Below are 22,407 nucleotides of genomic sequence, written 5' to 3'. Positions count from 1 at the left end.
CTGCCTGCCTGCCTGCCTGCCTGCCTTCGTCCCTCCCTCCCACTCCCACTCCCACGCTCCACCCCGCCCCCACCGCCACACGCAGAACGGCCGCGTGTGGAAAGCCCGTCCACGCCTGGCCCGCCCTCCGACTTCGGCCCGGTGAACAGCGGACTCGCTCTCACAGCCTTTCTTCCACTTCCGCCACCAGCAGCTCTCCCTCTTTCCAACATCCTGTCCTTCCCGCCAGCCCCAACGGCCCGCCTGCCCATTCCATTCCCTCCACAGCCACACCGTCTTGCCGGCCTGTGGTGCGTGCCCTCGGTGCTTTTTCGCCTTGGGACCTTGGCCGGACCACACCTGCCTACCTGCCTGCCTGCCTGCCTGCCTGCCTGCCTGCCTGCCGGGCCGCGTGCAGCCCAGCCTCCTGCTGGCCAGCCAACAGGGGGCCCTCCCTGCACGGGGCCTGGCGCAGGAGTCGCTCCCGGGAACGGTGCTCCAGTGAGTAGTGAGCGGAAGCCCTGGATGCCCTGTCACCCACCACAGACGTCCGGCCCCCAGCCCGGGCCACCCACCTCGGCGCCACAGCGCAAGTCCCTCGGGGAAGCCGCTGCTCCGGCCGGACCCAACCACACCCTGGCGCGCTCCCTCCCTCACCGGGCTGTCCGCGAGCCAGCAGCCAGTCTGCCCAAGTGCTTCTCCTCACAACCAACGCAGCAGAGCGGGACCCCGCGGGAGAGGGGTGGGCCAGAGCGCAGAAGCGAGGCTCAGACACCTTTGGTCTTGTGGCCTGAGCGCCGCTCGGCGACGGCGGCGGCGGCGGCGGCGGCGGCGGCGGCGGTGCCCGGTGTCCATCTCCCACGCTCGCGGTCCCTGCACAGCCCCGAGCTCCGATCCCTGCCCCCGCCCGCCCTCGCACGCCCCGCACCAGCAAGAAAGCCAGCCGCCAGAGGGGCTGTGCGTCGGGGCCGGGCGGCTGCTGAGAGGAACGTCGGCGCTCAGCCGCAGCGGCCACGCCTCGCCTGCCCTGACTGGGATTCGGGCGCGGGCCAGGCCGCTTCGGCTCCTGGCTTCCTCTGGCGACACCGACAGTCTCGCGGCGGCCGTGGACGGCAGAGAAAGCGCGGGACGGGCCGAGCACGCCTGCGTCCCTCCGTCCCTCGTCCCTCGGTGCTTCCGACCGCCTCGCGCCCTGGGGTCGCCAGCGTGCCCGGAGCCTCTCATTCAGGTGGCCCGTCGGCCTCCTGCTCAAATGGAGCACATGCCCACGGGGCGAGCAGTGACCAGGGTCCGGCGGTTGGCGGCGAGCGCCGCTGGGGCAGCGCCGGGCGCCGGCGGCCATCGGTGCATGGGTGGTTCAGTGGTAGAATTCTCGCCTGCCACGCGGGAGGCCCGGGTTCGATTCCCGGCCCATGCAGCCGCAGCGTCCCCTTTTGGTTCCCGCAGCCCCACAGCGGAGCTGGGCTTCCCCGCTGCCACACTCAAGGCACCGGTCCTGCAACAGCTCGCTCACCACCGCACCTTCCGGCCCCTGTCCTTCCCACGCAGACGCCCCCACCCCACACACACCCGGGAGCCACGCCTCCAGGACCTGACACCTTGCGGGCTCAGCCACTCTTACGCCCAGACCCCTTCCTTGTCCTTGCTCTCGTCCTTACCCCGACCCCGCTTGTGTCACGCTTCTCGCTGTAAGGAACACCCCACACTGGCACCCGCACAGCCCAACCTCTTCACCTTTCGCCACGTTTCCAAGCTCTCTGCCTCACTCTGCCCGCACTGCGAAAGTTATACTATGTTTGCACAACCAGGAGCAAGGAAGTTGCCACCTCTGGGAGTGATACATCCCATTTTCCTGGAGAGTCCCCAAAGCGTCCACTTGCACGAGGAGTTCAAAAAGAAGTCCACACTATCATCGCAGACTGCACTCTAGATTCATGTTCTGACCCTCGACAGAAATACGTTTCCAACACCGGCCCGCTCCTCCACCACTACTGCCACCACCACCATCAGCACGACAAACACCACCCCCTCCCCTGAACCTCTGCTCCCACCAACAGCGTCAGCCCTCGGGACAGCACCACCGGCACCACCACCTCAGCCTCCACCCTACTCCCACAGACACCCCCATCCCACCCCCTATCTCCCCACTTTTCCCCCGATCCTTTCCAAATCCTACGTTGTCAAGGATCCTGCCCTTGCCTCTGTCCCGTTGCCCTCCTTTTTTCCCCCTTCGTCTTCGTCTCCTTTTCGTAGCAGTACGGTTGATTTACAATACTGGGTTACTTTCAGGTGTACAGCCAAGTGATTCAGTTATATGTCCTTTTCCAGGTTATTTTCCATTATACGTTATCACGACATATGAATACAGTTCCCTGTGCTGTACGGCAAATCCTTGTTGCTTCTGTGCTTTATGTATAGTATTTCCCCTCTGTTAATCGCAGCTCCGGATTCTTCCCTGCCCTACACTTTCCCCTTGGGTAACGAACAGTGTGTTTTCCATGTCTGTGAGTCCGTTGCTCTTTGGCACATACATCCGTTTGTAGTACGGTTTAGATTCCACATATCTTTGTGCTTCTCTGCCTGACTTACGTCGCTAAGTGGAGTATACTCTAGGTCCATCCTTATCGGTGCAAATGGCAATATCTCACTCTTTTGTATGGCTGAGTAATATTCCACAGTACATACGTACCACGTCTTCCTGTGCCAGCCATCGGTTGATGGGCACTTGGGTTTTGTCCATGTCTTGGCTGTGGCCCGTAGTGCTGCTGTGAACGTGGGGGTGCATGGATCTCTGCAAATGACAGTTTCTCTCCTTTGCCGATGTGTACCCACGATGGGGAGGGCTGGATCATATGGGAGCTCGTATTCCACCTATTTATTTAGTGTGTTGTTTTTATTTATGCATTTAATATTTACTTATTCATTTACTTATAAGAACTAGTAGCTGTAATTTTGGAAGAAAAGTTGATTAACGATATTGAGTTAGTTTCAGGTGCACAGCAAAGCGGATACTGTCTTCCATGTCTAATATTGTTTCAGATTGCTTTCCATTACAGTTTACTACAGGATATTGAATATCATTCCCGGTGTTATTCTGGAAATCCTTGTTGCTTATGTCTTTTATATGAAGTACGGTGTATCTGTTCATCGCAGCTCCTAATTTATGCCTCCACCCCTCCCGTTCTCCTCGGGGAACCATCAGTGTGTTTCCTATGTCTGTGAGTCTGTTTCTCTTTTGCACATACCTTCTTTTCTATTATGTTTTAGATTCCACGTATGTTTGTGCTTCTCTGTCAGACTTACTTCGCTAAGTGTAATGTTCTCTAGGACCATCCTTATTGTGGCAAATGGCAATATTTCGTTTTCTGAAATGGCTGAGTAATATTCCACAGTACATATATACCGCATCTTTTCCTGTCAGCCAACTGTTGACGGGCACATGGGTTTTTTCTATGTCTTGGCTGCGGCACACAGTGCTGCTGCAAACACGGGGGTGCGTGGATCTCTTCAAACAACAGTTTTTCTCTTTGGCGGATGTGTACCCACGACGGGGATTGCTGGATCATCTGATGGCTCATGTTTCTCCTGTTTATTTTGGTCGTTGTTTTTATTTATTTACTTACTTACTTACTTATAAGTACTAGTACTCGTGGTTTAAGAAGAAGAGTTGATTAACAATATTGAGTTAGTTTCAGGTGTACAGCAAGGGGGATACTGTTTTCCATGTCTAATATTGTTTCAGATTGATTTCCACTACAGGTTATTGCAGGATATTGACTATCACTCCCTGCGTTATTCTGGAAATCCTTGTTGCTTATCTCCTTTATATGAAGTACTGTGTATCTGTTCATCGAGCTCCTAATTTATCCCTCCACCCCTCCTTTTTACCTCGGGTAACCATCACTGTGTCTTCTAGGTCTGTGAGTCTGTTTCTGTTTTGCACATAGATTCATTGGTAGTACTTTTTAGATTCCACATATCTTTGTGCTTCTCTGTCGGACCTACTTCACTAAGTGTAATATTCTCTGGGAGCATTCTTGTTGCGGCAAATGGCAATATTTCATTCTTTTTTATTAATGGCTGAGTAATATCCCATAGTACATATATACCACCTCTTCTTGTACTAGCCACCCGTTGACGGGCACTTGGGTTTTTTCCCGTGTCTTGGCTACTGCAAATAGTGCCGCTGTGAACGTGGAGGTGCTTGTGCCTTTTTGCACTCTTGTTTCGTCATTGCCGGGTACGTACCCAGGAGTGGGATTGCTGGATCATAGGGGACCTCTCCTTTGGCCTCTTTCAACCTCAACCCCTCCTCCCCCCACCCCCGCCGCCACACACACCTGAGACCGGATGGTTTCTCCCGATGAGAGGTGATGTATATGTCTCTGGGGCAGTAGAATGCCCCCACCCCATTCGGACCCCGCCTAGCCCCTGAGGCGCGCTCCGTTTCTGCTCTTCTCTTGCCTGCCTCCTACCCACCGCCCCCAGTCCCAACCCACTGGTTAGCCTGACCACCTTGCCGCACAGCACACCAGTCTGGCGCGCTCACCCGCCACCCCACCGCGAAGGGGTCCTCTCCCACCGTCTTCCTCGCCCCACAGCCCACTCACACACCCCGCCCTTCCCCCCAGCCTGCCGGCTCGGACCCCTCTCCCCGCCACCTTCCCCTTGTATCCCAGGCCCGACTGTCACATGTCCTGCCCGGAAGTCTCACTTCCGCCAGTGCTCCTCAGACGCACTCCTACTCCAGGCCCACCCCGGCCCCTGATCTGACCCACCCGTACACACGTGCCGGGCCAGGTGCTGCCACCACCCCCAAGCTTCTGCTGAGCCCCTGCCTGAGTGGCCAGCCGCTCTCCCGGGCCAGGTCCCCGCCAGCCCAACACCTCCCGCTCCTGCCCGCGCTCCACCCAGACACCCCAGGCCCTTCCTCGCACCTCCCAGCACGCGGCCCACCGCCGCCCTCTCTCCATGGGGTCCTTCTGCTCCGTTCCCTAACCCGCGTGGGGTGGCCACCGACCGCGGCCACAAACACCTTCATCCCACACTGTCAGCCACCCCCACGGCACCGGCAAGGGCGTTCAGGAAACCTGCTGCGGTGGTGCGAAGCACCCGTCTGCCCACCGGTGCTCCTTTCCACAGGGGATCCGGCTTTGTTAGAAGGCACCGCGTGTGACACCGCCGTCGCCGTCGGCGCTGCCGCCGCTGTCGCCGTGGGGGAAAAGCAGTGCTGATGGAGAGTCCAGACACAGGCGGGGGCGTTTGCTCGTGGCCACGGCCACGGCGGCGAGAGGCGCGGCCCCGGCCACTCGTGTTTGGGGCTGAGGCAAGCGTCCGAAAAGGAAGACACGGGACGTCGAAGGCCTCGAGTGGGCGCGCGCCAGTGCGGCCAAAAGGTTTGGCCGGGGAGGGAGGGTGGAGGTTGCCTGGCAGGGCTTGGGCTGGAGGTGCAGGGCACCGGGCGGCTCTTGTCGGGGCGCCGAGGCCGCGGAGCAAGCGTGGCCTAAAAGTGGGATGTGGACGGTGGGAGGTAGAGAGGCAGAAGAAAGGCTTCCCTGACCGGGAATCGAACCCGGGCCGCGGCGGTGAGAGCGCCGAATCCTAACCACTAGACCACCAGGGAGCGTCAGGCTCTACCACTGCTCCTGCTGGACCCATAGCACCCGCTCGGCGCCACCTTGGCGCCAAGACCCGGCCTTTCCAAGTCCAGCCACGCGCCGCCCCTGGCAATCCACGTGTCCTACCGTCCTTCCTGCTTGCAGCGCCCTCAGAACACTGCGCGCCTGCTTCTCGCACACACAAGAAAAGCCGCTGGGGCCAGCTAGCTCCCTGCTCCCAGCTCTCCCTCACAGGCCCCCGGCCGGCCGGCCGCCCGTGGAGCTCGGTAAAAGGTCAGCCCGCTGCGTTGGCCGGGAATCGAACCCGGGTCAACTGCTTGGAAGGCAGCTATGCTCACCACTATACCACCAACGCTGCACAGCCCGGGCCGCCCCGAGACGCCGGCACCGGGCTCGCCCGAGCGCACTCTCGTCGCCGCCGCCTTCTCCTCCTCCTCCTCCTCCTCCTCCTCCTCCTCCTTCTCTTCCTCCTCCTACTCCCCTTTCTCTTCCTCGTCCTCCTCCTCGTCCTCCTCCTCCTCCTCCTCCTCCTCAGCCGCCGCCGCCGCCGCAGCCGCCGCTTGGAGCAGCCCTGCCCCGACGCCCCGCCGGCCGGCAGCTCTGTGACGTCACAGGCGCCACCAAGGCTCCCCGGCGCCCCACCCGCGCCAGCCCTACGAAGCTGCCCTCGGCCACCGGCCCGACCGCCTCAGGGGGGCGCTCTCGCTGCCTTGCTGCTCCAGGGCCCTCCGCTCCACGCCGCGGCCCGCCCCCGCCCCCGGGGCACGCGTCTTCCAGCCCCCGGCTCGCCAAAGCCCTTCTCCACCGGGCGCTGGGCCAGGCCACTCCCCGCACCGACAGGGGGACGGCACTCATCCGCCTCCCACCCGTCCCGGCAGCTGTGCACCTATGCCGCTGTGCATAGCTGCGCAGCTGTGCGTCGCGACGCAAGGAGCCCCCTGAGACAGCCACTTGGGGCGGGCCGCAATGTCATCGGGCGCTTGTGGGGTCCAGAGGAGGCCGTCGCTCGGCCCTGGCGACTGAGCGCCCGGCGAGGAGGAAGGGCTGGGTGGCTGCAGGGGGGCGAGGGTGGGCAGGCTGGGCACGCGCTGGCGCCCTGCGCCTCGCTGGAGGGCGGAGGGCGGAGGGAGGAGAAGAAGGGCCCTTGGGAGCCAGGCGGCAGGACAGAGAGCGGCGCCAGCCACCAAAAGAGGGCGTGTTGCCTCCCCGTCGGGGAATCGAACCCCGGTCTCCCGCGTGACAGGCGGGGATACTCACCACTATACTAACGAGGACGGCGGCCACCGCCCCCGCGCCCGGCCGCTCTCGGGCTGCCTGCCGACGCCTCCCCCTGCCCTCCGGCCCCCTGCCCACCACGGGCGCCCGGCTCGTGCCCGACCCGACCCGACCCAACGCCACACCAACCGCGTCCTCCAAAGCAGCAGCCCCCGACCCCGACAGGGACCCGGACCCGCGTGGCCCTGAAAACTCCGAGTGCGCGCTGCCTACTGCCTCCGACGCGGGGATCGCGCCGGGTGGAGGGGGCCCGAGACGGAAAGCAAGGCTGCGAGGAGGGGGTGGGCGCGCGCCGGGCCATGGCCGGCGAGGAGACGCGCGGGTGGGGGTCGGCGGCAGGGGCTGGCCCGACGCGGCCCGGCTGCGTCCGGGGCCAGGGGTGGGCGAGGGCGCCACCGCGGCGCAGCCAGGCGCGTCGTCTGGCCGTGCTCCCCGTCGGCCGCCGCGCGCCCGTTCTGTCGCTCACCCAGACGGCCGCGCGCCTGGCGCGGAGCACCGCGCCCCGCCAAGGGCACCGGGGTTCGCGTCGCGTCGGGTCCCAGCCAGCCCAGCGGCCACGCGCACGCCCAGGCCCGCCGTCAGGATGGCCGAGCGGTCTAAGGCGCTGCGTTCAGGTCGCAGTCTCCCCTGGAGGCGTGGGTTCGAATCCCACTCCTGACAAGCCAGCCTTTTGGCCCGCCCGACAAACGCACCCGGCCCTATGGCAGCGCTTTACTGCCTTCCAGTCCGTTCGCGCCCTGCACTCTTGCGGCCTCTCCAAACTCCGGCCCGGACATCCACGCCTCTCAGACGCGGGACCTTCTCAGCCACGGCCGCGGGCCTGGCAGAAACGGCGCACTAGGAACCCTCCGGCGACTGGCTTTCCGGACAAACGCCCTCCCCAGGGGCCAGCTCCTAAGCCCCCTCCTACCTGCACCCCCACCAGAAAAACCTTCAGTCCTTCGCAGCCCATCTTTCCTCACCTGCTTGCGGCTGCTGCTGCTGCTGCTGGTTTTCCTGCCTGCCTGCCTGCCTGCCTGCCTGCCTGCCTGCCTGCCTTCGTCCCTCCCTCCCACTCCCACTCCCACGCTCCACCCCGCCCCCACCGCCACACGCAGAACGGCCGCGTGTGGAAAGCCCGTCCACGCCTGGCCCGCCCTCCGACTTCGGCCCGGTGAACAGCGGACTCGCTCTCACAGCCTTTCTTCCACTTCCGCCACCAGCAGCTCTCCCTCTTTCCAACATCCTGTCCTTCCCGCCAGCCCCAACGGCCCGCCTGCCCATTCCATTCCCTCCACAGCCACACCGTCTTGCCGGCCTGTGGTGCGTGCCCTCGGTGCTTTTTCGCCTTGGGACCTTGGCCGGACCACACCTGCCTACCTGCCTGCCTGCCTGCCTGCCTGCCTGCCGCCGCCGCGTGCAGCCCAGCCTCCTGCTGGCCAGCCAACAGGGGGCCCTCCCTGCACGGGGCCTGGCGCAGGAGTCGCTCCCGGGAACGGTGCTCCAGTGAGTAGTGAGCGGAAGCCCTGGATGCCCTGTCACCCACCACAGACGTCCGGCCCCCAGCCCGGGCCACCCACCTCGGCGCCACAGCGCAAGTCCCTCGGGGAAGCCGCTGCTCCGGCCGGACCCAACCACACCCTGGCGCGCTCCCTCCCTCACCGGGCTGTCCGCGAGCCAGCAGCCAGTCTGCCCAAGTGCTTCTCCTCACAACCAACGCAGCAGAGCGGGACCCCGCGGGAGAGGGGTGGGCCAGAGCGCAGAAGCGAGGCTCAGACACCTTTGGTCTTGTGGCCTGAGCGCCGCTCGGCGACGGCGGCGGCGGCGGCGGCGGCGGCGGCGGCGGCGGTGCCCGGTGTCCATCTCCCACGCTCGCGGTCCCTGCACAGCCCCGAGCTCCGATCCCTGCCCCCGCCCGCCCTCGCACGCCCCGCACCAGCAAGAAAGCCAGCCGCCAGAGGGGCTGTGCGTCGGGGCCGGGCGGCTGCTGAGAGGAACGTCGGCGCTCAGCCGCAGCGGCCACGCCTCGCCTGCCCTGACTGGGATTCGGGCGCGGGCCAGGCCGCTTCGGCTCCTGGCTTCCTCTGGCGACACCGACAGTCTCGCGGCGGCCGTGGACGGCAGAGAAAGCGCGGGACGGGCCGAGCACGCCTGCGTCCCTCCGTCCCTCGTCCCTCGGTGCTTCCGACCGCCTCGCGCCCTGGGGTCGCCAGCGTGCCCGGAGCCTCTCATTCAGGTGGCCCGTCGGCCTCCTGCTCAAATGGAGCACATGCCCACGGGGCGAGCAGTGACCAGGGTCCGGCGGTTGGCGGCGAGCGCCGCTGGGGCAGCGCCGGGCGCCGGCGGCCATCGGTGCATGGGTGGTTCAGTGGTAGAATTCTCGCCTGCCACGCGGGAGGCCCGGGTTCGATTCCCGGCCCATGCAGCCGCAGCGTCCCCTTTTGGTTCCCGCAGCCCCACAGCGGAGCTGGGCTTCCCCGCTGCCACACTCAAGGCACCGGTCCTGCAACAGCTCGCTCACCACCGCACCTTCCGGCCCCTGTCCTTCCCACGCAGACGCCCCCACCCCACACACACCCGGGAGCCACGCCTCCAGGACCTGACACCTTGCGGGCTCAGCCACTCTTACGCCCAGACCCCTTCCTTGTCCTTGCTCTCGTCCTTACCCCGACCCCGCTTGTGTCACGCTTCTCGCTGTAAGGAACACCCCACACTGGCACCCGCACAGCCCAACCTCTTCACCTTTCGCCACGTTTCCAAGCTCTCTGCCTCACTCTGCCCGCACTGCGAAAGTTATACTATGTTTGCACAACCAGGAGCAAGGAAGTTGCCACCTCTGGGAGTGATACATCCCATTTTCCTGGAGAGTCCCCAAAGCGTCCACTTGCACGAGGAGTTCAAAAAGAAGTCCACACTATCATCGCAGACTGCACTCTAGATTCATGTTCTGACCCTCGACAGAAATACGTTTCCAACACCGGCCCGCTCCTCCACCACTACTGCCACCACCACCATCAGCACGACAAACACCACCCCCTCCCCTGAACCTCTGCTCCCACCAACAGCGTCAGCCCTCGGGACAGCACCACCGGCACCACCACCTCAGCCTCCACCCTACTCCCACAGACACCCCCATCCCACCCCCTATCTCCCCACTTTTCCCCCGATCCTTTCCAAATCCTACGTTGTCAAGGATCCTGCCCTTGCCTCTGTCCCGTTGCCCTCCTTTTTTCCCCCTTCGTCTTCGTCTCCTTTTCGTAGCAGTACGGTTGATTTACAATACTGGGTTACTTTCAGGTGTACAGCCAAGTGATTCAGTTATATGTCCTTTTCCAGGTTATTTTCCATTATACGTTATCACGACATATGAATACAGTTCCCTGTGCTGTACGGCAAATCCTTGTTGCTTCTGTGCTTTATGTATAGTATTTCCCCTCTGTTAATCGCAGCTCCGGATTCTTCCCTGCCCTACACTTTCCCCTTGGGTAACGAACAGTGTGTTTTCCATGTCTGTGAGTCCGTTGCTCTTTGGCACATACATCCGTTTGTAGTACGGTTTAGATTCCACATATCTTTGTGCTTCTCTGCCTGACTTACGTCGCTAAGTGGAGTATACTCTAGGTCCATCCTTATCGGTGCAAATGGCAATATCTCACTCTTTTGTATGGCTGAGTAATATTCCACAGTACATACGTACCACGTCTTCCTGTGCCAGCCATCGGTTGATGGGCACTTGGGTTTTGTCCATGTCTTGGCTGTGGCCCGTAGTGCTGCTGTGAACGTGGGGGTGCATGGATCTCTGCAAATGACAGTTTCTCTCCTTTGCCGATGTGTACCCACGATGGGGAGGGCTGGATCATATGGGAGCTCGTATTCCACCTATTTATTTAGTGTGTTGTTTTTATTTATGCATTTAATATTTACTTATTCATTTACTTATAAGAACTAGTAGCTGTAATTTTGGAAGAAAAGTTGATTAACGATATTGAGTTAGTTTCAGGTGCACAGCAAAGCGGATACTGTCTTCCATGTCTAATATTGTTTCAGATTGCTTTCCATTACAGTTTACTACAGGATATTGAATATCATTCCCGGTGTTATTCTGGAAATCCTTGTTGCTTATGTCTTTTATATGAAGTACGGTGTATCTGTTCATCGCAGCTCCTAATTTATGCCTCCACCCCTCCCGTTCTCCTCGGGGAACCATCAGTGTGTTTCCTATGTCTGTGAGTCTGTTTCTCTTTTGCACATACCTTCTTTTCTATTATGTTTTAGATTCCACGTATGTTTGTGCTTCTCTGTCAGACTTACTTCGCTAAGTGTAATGTTCTCTAGGACCATCCTTATTGTGGCAAATGGCAATATTTCGTTTTCTGAAATGGCTGAGTAATATTCCACAGTACATATATACCGCATCTTTTCCTGTCAGCCAACTGTTGACGGGCACATGGGTTTTTTCTATGTCTTGGCTGCGGCACACAGTGCTGCTGCAAACACGGGGGTGCGTGGATCTCTTCAAACAACAGTTTTTCTCTTTGGCGGATGTGTACCCACGACGGGGATTGCTGGATCATCTGATGGCTCATGTTTCTCCTGTTTATTTTGGTCGTTGTTTTTATTTATTTACTTACTTACTTACTTATAAGTACTAGTACTCGTGGTTTAAGAAGAAGAGTTGATTAACAATATTGAGTTAGTTTCAGGTGTACAGCAAGGGGGATACTGTTTTCCATGTCTAATATTGTTTCAGATTGATTTCCACTACAGGTTATTGCAGGATATTGACTATCACTCCCTGCGTTATTCTGGAAATCCTTGTTGCTTATCTCCTTTATATGAAGTACTGTGTATCTGTTCATCGAGCTCCTAATTTATCCCTCCACCCCTCCTTTTTACCTCGGGTAACCATCACTGTGTCTTCTAGGTCTGTGAGTCTGTTTCTGTTTTGCACATAGATTCATTGGTAGTACTTTTTAGATTCCACATATCTTTGTGCTTCTCTGTCGGACCTACTTCACTAAGTGTAATATTCTCTGGGAGCATTCTTGTTGCGGCAAATGGCAATATTTCATTCTTTTTTATTAATGGCTGAGTAATATCCCATAGTACATATATACCACCTCTTCTTGTACTAGCCACCCGTTGACGGGCACTTGGGTTTTTTCCCGTGTCTTGGCTACTGCAAATAGTGCCGCTGTGAACGTGGAGGTGCTTGTGCCTTTTTGCACTCTTGTTTCGTCATTGCCGGGTACGTACCCAGGAGTGGGATTGCTGGATCATAGGGGACCTCTCCTTTGGCCTCTTTCAACCTCAACCCCTCCTCCCCCCACCCCCGCCGCCACACACACCTGAGACCGGATGGTTTCTCCCGATGAGAGGTGATGTATATGTCTCTGGGGCAGTAGAATGCCCCCACCCCATTCGGACCCCGCCTAGCCCCTGAGGCGCGCTCCGTTTCTGCTCTTCTCTTGCCTGCCTCCTACCCACCGCCCCCAGTCCCAACCCACTGGTTAGCCTGACCACCTTGCCGCACAGCACACCAGTCTGGCGCGCTCACCCGCCACCCCACCGCGAAGGGGTCCTCTCCCACCGTCTTCCTCGCCCCACAGCCCACTCACACACCCCGCCCTTCCCCCCAGCCTGCCGGCTCGGACCCCTCTCCCCGCCACCTTCCCCTTGTATCCCAGGCCCGACTGTCACATGTCCTGCCCGGAAGTCTCACTTCCGCCAGTGCTCCTCAGACGCACTCCTACTCCAGGCCCACCCCGGCCCCTGATCTGACCCACCCGTACACACGTGCCGGGCCAGGTGCTGCCACCACCCCCAAGCTTCTGCTGAGCCCCTGCCTGAGTGGCCAGCCGCTCTCCCGGGCCAGGTCCCCGCCAGCCCAACACCTCCCGCTCCTGCCCGCGCTCCACCCAGACACCCCAGGCCCTTCCTCGCACCTCCCAGCACGCGGCCCACCGCCGCCCTCTCTCCATGGGGTCCTTCTGCTCCGTTCCCTAACCCGCGTGGGGTGGCCACCGACCGCGGCCACAAACACCTTCATCCCACACTGTCAGCCACCCCCACGGCACCGGCAAGGGCGTTCAGGAAACCTGCTGCGGTGGTGCGAAGCACCCGTCTGCCCACCGGTGCTCCTTTCCACAGGGGATCCGGCTTTGTTAGAAGGCACCGCGTGTGACACCGCCGTCGCCGTCGGCGCTGCCGCCGCTGTCGCCGTGGGGGAAAAGCAGTGCTGATGGAGAGTCCAGACACAGGCGGGGGCGTTTGCTCGTGGCCACGGCCACGGCGGCGAGAGGCGCGGCCCCGGCCACTCGTGTTTGGGGCTGAGGCAAGCGTCCGAAAAGGAAGACACGGGACGTCGAAGGCCTCGAGTGGGCGCGCGCCAGTGCGGCCAAAAGGTTTGGCCGGGGAGGGAGGGTGGAGGTTGCCTGGCAGGGCTTGGGCTGGAGGTGCAGGGCACCGGGCGGCTCTTGTCGGGGCGCCGAGGCCGCGGAGCAAGCGTGGCCTAAAAGTGGGATGTGGACGGTGGGAGGTAGAGAGGCAGAAGAAAGGCTTCCCTGACCGGGAATCGAACCCGGGCCGCGGCGGTGAGAGCGCCGAATCCTAACCACTAGACCACCAGGGAGCGTCAGGCTCTACCACTGCTCCTGCTGGACCCATAGCACCCGCTCGGCGCCACCTTGGCGCCAAGACCCGGCCTTTCCAAGTCCAGCCACGCGCCGCCCCTGGCAATCCACGTGTCCTACCGTCCTTCCTGCTTGCAGCGCCCTCAGAACACTGCGCGCCTGCTTCTCGCACACACAAGAAAAGCCGCTGGGGCCAGCTAGCTCCCTGCTCCCAGCTCTCCCTCACAGGCCCCCGGCCGGCCGGCCGCCCGTGGAGCTCGGTAAAAGGTCAGCCCGCTGCGTTGGCCGGGAATCGAACCCGGGTCAACTGCTTGGAAGGCAGCTATGCTCACCACTATACCACCAACGCTGCACAGCCCGGGCCGCCCCGAGACGCCGGCACCGGGCTCGCCCGAGCGCACTCTCGTCGCCGCCGCCTTCTCCTCCTCCTCCTCCTCCTCCTCCTCCTCCTCCTTCTCTTCCTCCTCCTACTCCCCTTTCTCTTCCTCGTCCTCCTCCTCGTCCTCCTCCTCCTCCTCCTCCTCCTCCTCAGCCGCCGCCGCCGCCGCAGCCGCCGCTTGGAGCAGCCCTGCCCCGACGCCCCGCCGGCCGGCAGCTCTGTGACGTCACAGGCGCCACCAAGGCTCCCCGGCGCCCCACCCGCGCCAGCCCTACGAAGCTGCCCTCGGCCACCGGCCCGACCGCCTCAGGGGGGCGCTCTCGCTGCCTTGCTGCTCCAGGGCCCTCCGCTCCACGCCGCGGCCCGCCCCCGCCCCCGGGGCACGCGTCTTCCAGCCCCCGGCTCGCCAAAGCCCTTCTCCACCGGGCGCTGGGCCAGGCCACTCCCCGCACCGACAGGGGGACGGCACTCATCCGCCTCCCACCCGTCCCGGCAGCTGTGCACCTATGCCGCTGTGCATAGCTGCGCAGCTGTGCGTCGCGACGCAAGGAGCCCCCTGAGACAGCCACTTGGGGCGGGCCGCAATGTCATCGGGCGCTTGTGGGGTCCAGAGGAGGCCGTCGCTCGGCCCTGGCGACTGAGCGCCCGGCGAGGAGGAAGGGCTGGGTGGCTGCAGGGGGGCGAGGGTGGGCAGGCTGGGCACGCGCTGGCGCCCTGCGCCTCGCTGGAGGGCGGAGGGCGGAGGGAGGAGAAGAAGGGCCCTTGGGAGCCAGGCGGCAGGACAGAGAGCGGCGCCAGCCACCAAAAGAGGGCGTGTTGCCTCCCCGTCGGGGAATCGAACCCCGGTCTCCCGCGTGACAGGCGGGGATACTCACCACTATACTAACGAGGACGGCGGCCACCGCCCCCGCGCCCGGCCGCTCTCGGGCTGCCTGCCGACGCCTCCCCCTGCCCTCCGGCCCCCTGCCCACCACGGGCGCCCGGCTCGTGCCCGACCCGACCCGACCCAACGCCACACCAACCGCGTCCTCCAAAGCAGCAGCCCCCGACCCCGACAGGGACCCGGACCCGCGTGGCCCTGAAAACTCCGAGTGCGCGCTGCCTACTGCCTCCGACGCGGGGATCGCGCCGGGTGGAGGGGGCCCGAGACGGAAAGCAAGGCTGCGAGGAGGGGGTGGGCGCGCGCCGGGCCATGGCCGGCGAGGAGACGCGCGGGTGGGGGTCGGCGGCAGGGGCTGGCCCGACGCGGCCCGGCTGCGTCCGGGGCCAGGGGTGGGCGAGGGCGCCACCGCGGCGCAGCCAGGCGCGTCGTCTGGCCGTGCTCCCCGTCGGCCGCCGCGCGCCCGTTCTGTCGCTCACCCAGACGGCCGCGCGCCTGGCGCGGAGCACCGCGCCCCGCCAAGGGCACCGGGGTTCGCGTCGCGTCGGGTCCCAGCCAGCCCAGCGGCCACGCGCACGCCCAGGCCCGCCGTCAGGATGGCCGAGCGGTCTAAGGCGCTGCGTTCAGGTCGCAGTCTCCCCTGGAGGCGTGGGTTCGAATCCCACTCCTGACAAGCCAGCCTTTTGGCCCGCCCGACAAACGCACCCGGCCCTATGGCAGCGCTTTACTGCCTTCCAGTCCGTTCGCGCCCTGCACTCTTGCGGCCTCTCCAAACTCCGGCCCGGACATCCACGCCTCTCAGACGCGGGACCTTCTCAGCCACGGCCGCGGGCCTGGCAGAAACGGCGCACTAGGAACCCTCCGGCGACTGGCTTTCCGGACAAACGCCCTCCCCAGGGGCCAGCTCCTAAGCCCCCTCCTACCTGCACCCCCACCAGAAAAACCTTCAGTCCTTCGCAGCCCATCTTTCCTCACCTGCTTGCGGCTGCTGCTGCTGCTGCTGGTTTTCCTGCCTGCCTGCCTGCCTGCCTGCCTGCCTGCCTGCCTTCGTCCCTCCCTCCCACTCCCACTCCCACGCTCCACCCCGCCCCCACCGCCACACGCAGAACGGCCGCGTGTGGAAAGCCCGTCCACGCCTGGCCCGCCCTCCGACTTCGGCCCGGTGAACAGCGGACTCGCTCTCACAGCCTTTCTTCCACTTCCGCCACCAGCAGCTCTCCCTCTTTCCAACATCCTGTCCTTCCCGCCAGCCCCAACGGCCCGCCTGCCCATTCCATTCCCTCCACAGCCACACCGTCTTGCCGGCCTGTGGTGCGTGCCCTCGGTGCTTTTTCGCCTTGGGACCTTGGCCGGACCACACCTGCCTACCTGCCTGCCTGCCTGCCTGCCTGCCTGCCTGCCTGCCGGGCCGCGTGCAGCCCAGCCTCCTGCTGGCCAGCCAACAGGGGGCCCTCCCTGCACGGGGCCTGGCGCAGGAGTCGCTCCCGGGAACGGTGCTCCAGTGAGTAGTGAGCGGAAGCCCTGGATGCCCTGTCACCCACCACAGACGTCCGGCCCCCAGCCCGGGCCACCCACCTCGGCGCCACAGCGCAAGTCCCTCGGGGAAGCCGCTGCTCCGGCCGGACCCAACCACACCCTGGCGCGCTCCCTCCCTCACCGGGCTGTCCGCGAGCCAGCAGCCAGTCTGCCCAAGTGCTTCTCCTCACAACCAACGCAGCAGAGCGGGACCCCGCGGGAGAGGGGTGGGCCAGAGCGCAGAAGCGAGGCTCAGACACCTTTGGTCCTGTGGCCTGAGCGCCGCTCGGCGACGGCGGCGGCGGCGGCGGCGGCGGCGGCGGCGGTGCCCGGTGTCCATCTCCCACGCTCGCGGTCCCTGCACAGCCCCGAGCTCCGATCCCTGCCCCCGCCCGCCCTCGCACGCCCCGCACCAGCAAGAAAGCCAGCCGCCAGAGGGGCTGTGCGTCGGGGCCGGGCGGCTGCTGAGAGGAACGTCGGCGCTCAGCCGCAGCGGCCACGCCTCGCCTGCCCTGACTGGGATTCGGGCGCGGGCCAGGCCGCTTCGGCTCCTGGCTTCCTCTGGCGACACCGACAGTCTCGCGGCGGCCGTGGACGGCAGAGAAAGCGCGGGACGGGCCGAGCACGCCTGCGTCCCTCCGTCCCTCGTCCCTCGGTGCTTCCGACCGCCTCGCGCCCTGGGGTCGCCAGCGTGCCCGGAGCCTCTCATTCAGGTGGCCCGTCGGCCTCCTGCTCAAATGGAGCACATGCCCACGGGGCGAGCAGTGACCAGGGTCCGGCGGTTGGCGGCGAGCGCCGCTGGGGCAGCGCCGGGCGCCGGCGGCCATCGGTGCATGGGTGGTTCAGTGGTAGAATTCTCGCCTGCCACGCGGGAGGCCCGGGTTCGATTCCCGGCCCATGCAGCCGCAGCGTCCCCTTTTGGTTCCCGCAGCCCCACAGCGGAGCTGGGCTTCCCCGCTGCCACACTCAAGGCACCGGTCCTGCAACAGCTCGCTCACCACCGCACCTTCCGGCCCCTGTCCTTCCCACGCAGACGCCCCCACCCCACACACACCCGGGAGCCACGCCTCCAGGACCTGACACCTTGCGGGCTCAGCCACTCTTACGCCCAGACCCCTTCCTTGTCCTTGCTCTCGTCCTTACCCCGACCCCGCTTGTGTCACGCTTCTCGCTGTAAGGAACACCCCACACTGGCACCCGCACAGCCCAACCTCTTCACCTTTCGCCACGTTTCCAAGCTCTCTGCCTCACTCTGCCCGCACTGCGAAAGTTATACTATGTTTGCACAACCAGGAGCAAGGAAGTTGCCACCTCTGGGAGTGATACATCCCATTTTCCTGGAGAGTCCCCAAAGCGTCCACTTGCACGAGGAGTTCAAAAAGAAGTCCACACTATCATCGCAGACTGCACTCTAGATTCATGTTCTGACCCTCGACAGAAATACGTTTCCAACACCGGCCCGCTCCTCCACCACTACTGCCACCACCACCATCAGCACGACAAACACCACCCCCTCCCCTGAACCTCTGCTCCCACCAACAGCGTCAGCCCTCGGGACAGCACCACCGGCACCACCACCTCAGCCTCCACCCTACTCCCACAGACACCCCCATCCTACCCCCTATCTCCCCACTTTTCCCCCGATCCTTTCCAAATCCTACGTTGTCAAGGATCCTGCCCTTGCCTCTGTCCCGTTGCCCTCCTTTTTTCCCCCTTCGTCTTCGTCTCCTTTTCGTAGCAGTACGGTTGATTTACAATACTGGGTTACTTTCAGGTGTACAGCCAAGTGATTCAGTTATATGTCCTTTTCCAGGTTATTTTCCATTATACGTTATCACGACATATGAATACAGTTCCCTGTGCTGTACGGCAAATCCTTGTTGCTTCTGTGCTTTATGTATAGTATTTCCCCTCTGTTAATCGCAGCTCCGGATTCTTCCCTGCCCTACACTTTCCCCTTGGGTAACGAACAGTGTGTTTTCCATGTCTGTGAGTCCGTTGCTCTTTGGCACATACATCCGTTTGTAGTACGGTTTAGATTCCACATATCTTTGTGCTTCTCTGCCTGACTTACGTCGCTAAGTGGAGTATACTCTAGGTCCATCCTTATCGGTGCAAATGGCAATATCTCACTCTTTTGTATGGCTGAGTAATATTCCACAGTACATACGTACCACGTCTTCCTGTGCCAGCCATCGGTTGATGGGCACTTGGGTTTTGTCCATGTCTTGGCTGTGGCCCGTAGTGCTGCTGTGAACGTGGGGGTGCATGGATCTCTGCAAATGACAGTTTCTCTCCTTTGCCGATGTGTACCCACGATGGGGAGGGCTGGATCATATGGGAGCTCGTATTCCACCTATTTATTTAGTGTGTTGTTTTTATTTATGCATTTAATATTTACTTATTCATTTACTTATAAGAACTAGTAGCTGTAATTTTGGAAGAAAAGTTGATTAACGATATTGAGTTAGTTTCAGGTGCACAGCAAAGCGGATACTGTCTTCCATGTCTAATATTGTTTCAGATTGCTTTCCATTACAGTTTACTACAGGATATTGAATATCATTCCCGGTGTTATTCTGGAAATCCTTGTTGCTTATGTCTTTTATATGAAGTACGGTGTATCTGTTCATCGCAGCTCCTAATTTATGCCTCCACCCCTCCCGTTCTCCTCGGGGAACCATCAGTGTGTTTCCTATGTCTGTGAGTCTGTTTCTCTTTTGCACATACCTTCTTTTCTATTATGTTTTAGATTCCACGTATGTTTGTGCTTCTCTGTCAGACTTACTTCGCTAAGTGTAATGTTCTCTAGGACCATCCTTATTGTGGCAAATGGCAATATTTCGTTTTCTGAAATGGCTGAGTAATATTCCACAGTACATATATACCGCATCTCTTCCTGTCAGCCAACTGTTGACGGGCACATGGGTTTTTTCTATGTCTTGGCTGCGGCACACAGTGCTGCTGCAAACACGGGGGTGCGTGGATCTCTTCAAACAACAGTTTTTCTCTTTGGCGGATGTGTACCCACGACGGGGATTGCTGGATCATCTGATGGCTCATGTTTCTCCTGTTTATTTTGGTCGTTGTTTTTATTTATTTACTTACTTACTTACTTATAAGTACTAGTACTCGTGGTTTAAGAAGAAGAGTTGATTAACAATATTGAGTTAGTTTCAGGTGTACAGCAAGGGGGATACTGTTTTCCATGTCTAATATTGTTTCAGATTGATTTCCACTACAGGTTATTGCAGGATATTGACTATCACTCCCTGCGTTATTCTGGAAATCCTTGTTGCTTATCTCCTTTATATGAAGTACTGTGTATCTGTTCATCGAGCTCCTAATTTATCCCTCCACCCCTCCTTTTTACCTCGGGTAACCATCACTGTGTCTTCTAGGTCTGTGAGTCTGTTTCTGTTTTGCACATAGATTCATTGGTAGTACTTTTTAGATTCCACATATCTTTGTGCTTCTCTGTCGGACCTACTTCACTAAGTGTAATATTCTCTGGGAGCATTCTTGTTGCGGCAAATGGCAATATTTCATTCTTTTTTATTAATGGCTGAGTAATATCCCATAGTACATATATACCACCTCTTCTTGTGCTAGCCACCCGTTGACGGGCACTTGGGTTTTTTCCCGTGTCTTGGCTACTGCAAATAGTGCCGCTGTGAACGTGGAGGTGCTTGTGCCTTTTTGCACTCTTGTTTCGTCATTGCCGGGTACGTACCCAGGAGTGGGATTGCTGGATCATAGGGGACCTCTCCTTTGGCCTCTTTCAACCTCAACCCCTCCTCCCCCCACCCCCGCCGCCACACACACCTGAGACCGGATGGTTTCTCCCGATGAGAGGTGATGTATATGTTTCTGGGGCAGTAGAATGCCCCCACCCCATTCGGACCCCGCCTAGCCCCTGAGGCGCGCTCCGTTTCTGCTCTTCTCTTGCCTGCCTCCTACCCACCGCCCCCAGTCCCAACCCACTGGTTAGCCTGACCACCTTGCCGCACAGCACACCAGTCTGGCGCGCTCACCCGCCACCCCACCGCGAAGGGGTCCTCTCCCACCGTCTTCCTCGCCCCACAGCCCACTCACACACCCCGCCCTTCCCCCCAGCCTGCCGGCTCGGACCCCTCTCCCCGCCACCTTCCCCTTGTATCCCAGGCCCGACTGTCACATGTCCTGCCCGGAAGTCTCACTTCCGCCAGTGCTCCTCAGACGCACTCCTACTCCAGGCCCACCCCGGCCCCTGATCTGACCCACCCGTACACACGTGCCGGGCCAGGTGCTGCCACCACCCCCAAGCTTCTGCTGAGCCCCTGCCTGAGTGGCCAGCCGCTCTCCCGGGCCAGGTCCCCGCCAGCCCAACACCTCCCGCTCCTGCCCGCGCTCCACCCAGACACCCCAGGCCCTTCCTCGCACCTCCCAGCACGCGGCCCACCGCCGCCCTCTCTCCATGGGGTCCTTCTGCTCCGTTCCCTAACCCGCGTGGGGTGGCCACCGACCGCGGCCACAAACACCTTCATCCCACACTGTCAGCCACCCCCACGGCACCGGCAAGGGCGTTCAGGAAACCTGCTGCGGTGGTGCGAAGCACCCGTCTGCCCACCGGTGCTCCTTTCCACAGGGGATCCGGCTTTGTTAGAAGGCACCGCGTGTGACACCGCCGTCGCCGTCGGCGCTGCCGCCGCTGTCGCCGTGGGGGAAAAGCAGTGCTGATGGAGAGTCCAGACACAGGCGGGGGCGTTTGCTCGTGGCCACGGCCACGGCGGCGAGAGGCGCGGCCCCGGCCACTCGTGTTTGGGGCTGAGGCAAGCGTCCGAAAAGGAAGACACGGGACGTCGAAGGCCTCGAGTGGGCGCGTGCCAGTGCGGCCAAAAGGTTTGGCCGGGGAGGGAGGGTGGAGGTTGCCTGGCAGGGCTTGGGCTGGAGGTGCAGGGCACCGGGCGGCTCTTGTCGGGGCGCCGAGGCCGCGGAGCAAGCGTGGCCTAAAAGTGGGATGTGGACGGTGGGAGGTAGAGAGGCAGAAGAAAGGCTTCCCTGACCGGGAATCGAACCCGGGCCGCGGCGGTGAGAGCGCCGAATCCTAACCACTAGACCACCAGGGAGCGTCAGGCTCTACCACTGCTCCTGCTGGACCCATAGCACCCGCTCGGCGCCACCTTGGCGCCAAGACCCGGCCTTTCCAAGTCCAGCCACGCGCCGCCCCTGGCAATCCACGTGTCCTACCGTCCTTCCTGCTTGCAGCGCCCTCAGAACACTGCGCGCCTGCTTCTCGCACACACAAGAAAAGCCGCTGGGGCCAGCTAGCTCCCTGCTCCCAGCTCTCCCTCACAGGCCCCCGGCCGGCCGGCCGCCCGTGGAGCTCGGTAAAAGGTCAGCCCGCTGCGTTGGCCGGGAATCGAACCCGGGTCAACTGCTTGGAAGGCAGCTATGCTCACCACTATACCACCAACGCTGCACAGCCCGGGCCGCCCCGAGACGCCGGCACCGGGCTCGCCCGAGCGCACTCTCGTCGCCGCCGCCTTCTCCTCCTCCTCCTCCTCCTCCTCCTTCTCTTCCTCCTCCTACTCCCCTTTCTCTTCCTCGTCCTCCTCCTCGTCCTCCTCCTCCTCCTCCTCAGCCGCCGCCGCCGCAGCCGCCGCTTGGAGCAGCCCTGCCCCGACGCCCCGCCGGCCGGCAGCTCTGTGACGTCACAGGCGCCACCAAGGCTCCCCGGCGCCCCACCCGCGCCAGCCCTACGAAGCTGCCCTCGGCCACCGGCCCGACCGCCTCAGGGGGGCGCTCTCGCTGCCTTGCTGCTCCAGGGCCCTCCGCTCCACGCCGCGGCCCGCCCCCGCCCCCGGGGCACGCGTCTTCCAGCCCCCGGCTCGCCAAAGCCCTTCTCCACCGGGCGCTGGGCCAGGCCACTCCCCGCACCGACAGGGGGACGGCACTCATCCGCCTCCCACCCGTCCCGGCAGCTGTGCACCTATGCCGCTGTGCATAGCTGCGCAGCTGTGCGTCGCGACGCAAGGAGCCCCCTGAGACAGCCACTTGGGGCGGGCCGCAATGTCATCGGGCGCTTGTGGGGTCCAGAGGAGGCCGTCGCTCGGCCCTGGCGACTGAGCGCCCGGCGAGGAGGAAGGGCTGGGTGGCTGCAGGGGGGCG

General features: G+C 62.0%; 13 non-coding genes across 13 annotated transcripts; 5 read left to right on the top strand and 8 right to left on the bottom strand.

Moving 5' to 3' along the window:
• The first annotated feature begins 1,325 nt into the window (after positions 1–1,325).
• On the top strand, positions 1,326–1,396 carry TRNAG-GCC (transfer RNA glycine (anticodon GCC)). The gene has a single exon. It is a non-coding gene; the product is annotated as a tRNA-Gly (tRNA).
• A 4,134-nt stretch (positions 1,397–5,530) lies between these two features.
• TRNAE-CUC (transfer RNA glutamic acid (anticodon CUC)) lies at positions 5,531–5,602 on the bottom strand. The gene has a single exon. It is a non-coding gene; the product is annotated as a tRNA-Glu (tRNA).
• A 278-nt stretch (positions 5,603–5,880) lies between these two features.
• Positions 5,881–5,952, bottom strand: TRNAG-UCC (transfer RNA glycine (anticodon UCC)). Its single transcript has one exon. It is a non-coding gene; the product is annotated as a tRNA-Gly (tRNA).
• An 847-nt stretch (positions 5,953–6,799) lies between these two features.
• Positions 6,800–6,871, bottom strand: TRNAD-GUC (transfer RNA aspartic acid (anticodon GUC)). The gene has a single exon. It is a non-coding gene; the product is annotated as a tRNA-Asp (tRNA).
• Positions 6,872–7,449: 578 nt separating this feature from the next.
• On the top strand, positions 7,450–7,532 carry TRNAL-CAG (transfer RNA leucine (anticodon CAG)). Its single transcript has one exon. It is a non-coding gene; the product is annotated as a tRNA-Leu (tRNA).
• A 1,673-nt stretch (positions 7,533–9,205) lies between these two features.
• TRNAG-GCC (transfer RNA glycine (anticodon GCC)) lies at positions 9,206–9,276 on the top strand. Its single transcript has one exon. It is a non-coding gene; the product is annotated as a tRNA-Gly (tRNA).
• Positions 9,277–13,410: 4,134 nt separating this feature from the next.
• On the bottom strand, positions 13,411–13,482 carry TRNAE-CUC (transfer RNA glutamic acid (anticodon CUC)). The gene has a single exon. It is a non-coding gene; the product is annotated as a tRNA-Glu (tRNA).
• Positions 13,483–13,760: 278 nt separating this feature from the next.
• Positions 13,761–13,832, bottom strand: TRNAG-UCC (transfer RNA glycine (anticodon UCC)). Its single transcript has one exon. It is a non-coding gene; the product is annotated as a tRNA-Gly (tRNA).
• Positions 13,833–14,682: 850 nt separating this feature from the next.
• On the bottom strand, positions 14,683–14,754 carry TRNAD-GUC (transfer RNA aspartic acid (anticodon GUC)). Its single transcript has one exon. It is a non-coding gene; the product is annotated as a tRNA-Asp (tRNA).
• Positions 14,755–15,332: 578 nt separating this feature from the next.
• TRNAL-CAG (transfer RNA leucine (anticodon CAG)) lies at positions 15,333–15,415 on the top strand. The gene has a single exon. It is a non-coding gene; the product is annotated as a tRNA-Leu (tRNA).
• Positions 15,416–17,088: 1,673 nt separating this feature from the next.
• Positions 17,089–17,159, top strand: TRNAG-GCC (transfer RNA glycine (anticodon GCC)). The gene has a single exon. It is a non-coding gene; the product is annotated as a tRNA-Gly (tRNA).
• A 4,134-nt stretch (positions 17,160–21,293) lies between these two features.
• Positions 21,294–21,365, bottom strand: TRNAE-CUC (transfer RNA glutamic acid (anticodon CUC)). The gene has a single exon. It is a non-coding gene; the product is annotated as a tRNA-Glu (tRNA).
• Positions 21,366–21,643: 278 nt separating this feature from the next.
• Positions 21,644–21,715, bottom strand: TRNAG-UCC (transfer RNA glycine (anticodon UCC)). Its single transcript has one exon. It is a non-coding gene; the product is annotated as a tRNA-Gly (tRNA).
• Between the last annotated feature and the right edge of the window lie 692 nt (positions 21,716–22,407).

This window comes from Eubalaena glacialis, unplaced genomic scaffold (assembly GCF_028564815.1).
Source record: "Eubalaena glacialis isolate mEubGla1 unplaced genomic scaffold, mEubGla1.1.hap2.+ XY scaffold_353, whole genome shotgun sequence".
In the NCBI taxonomy this organism is placed as follows: Eukaryota; Metazoa; Chordata; class Mammalia; order Artiodactyla; family Balaenidae; genus Eubalaena; species Eubalaena glacialis.
The sequence above is the reverse complement of the archived record's forward strand: the minus strand, read 5'-3'. Positions and strand labels throughout refer to the sequence as shown.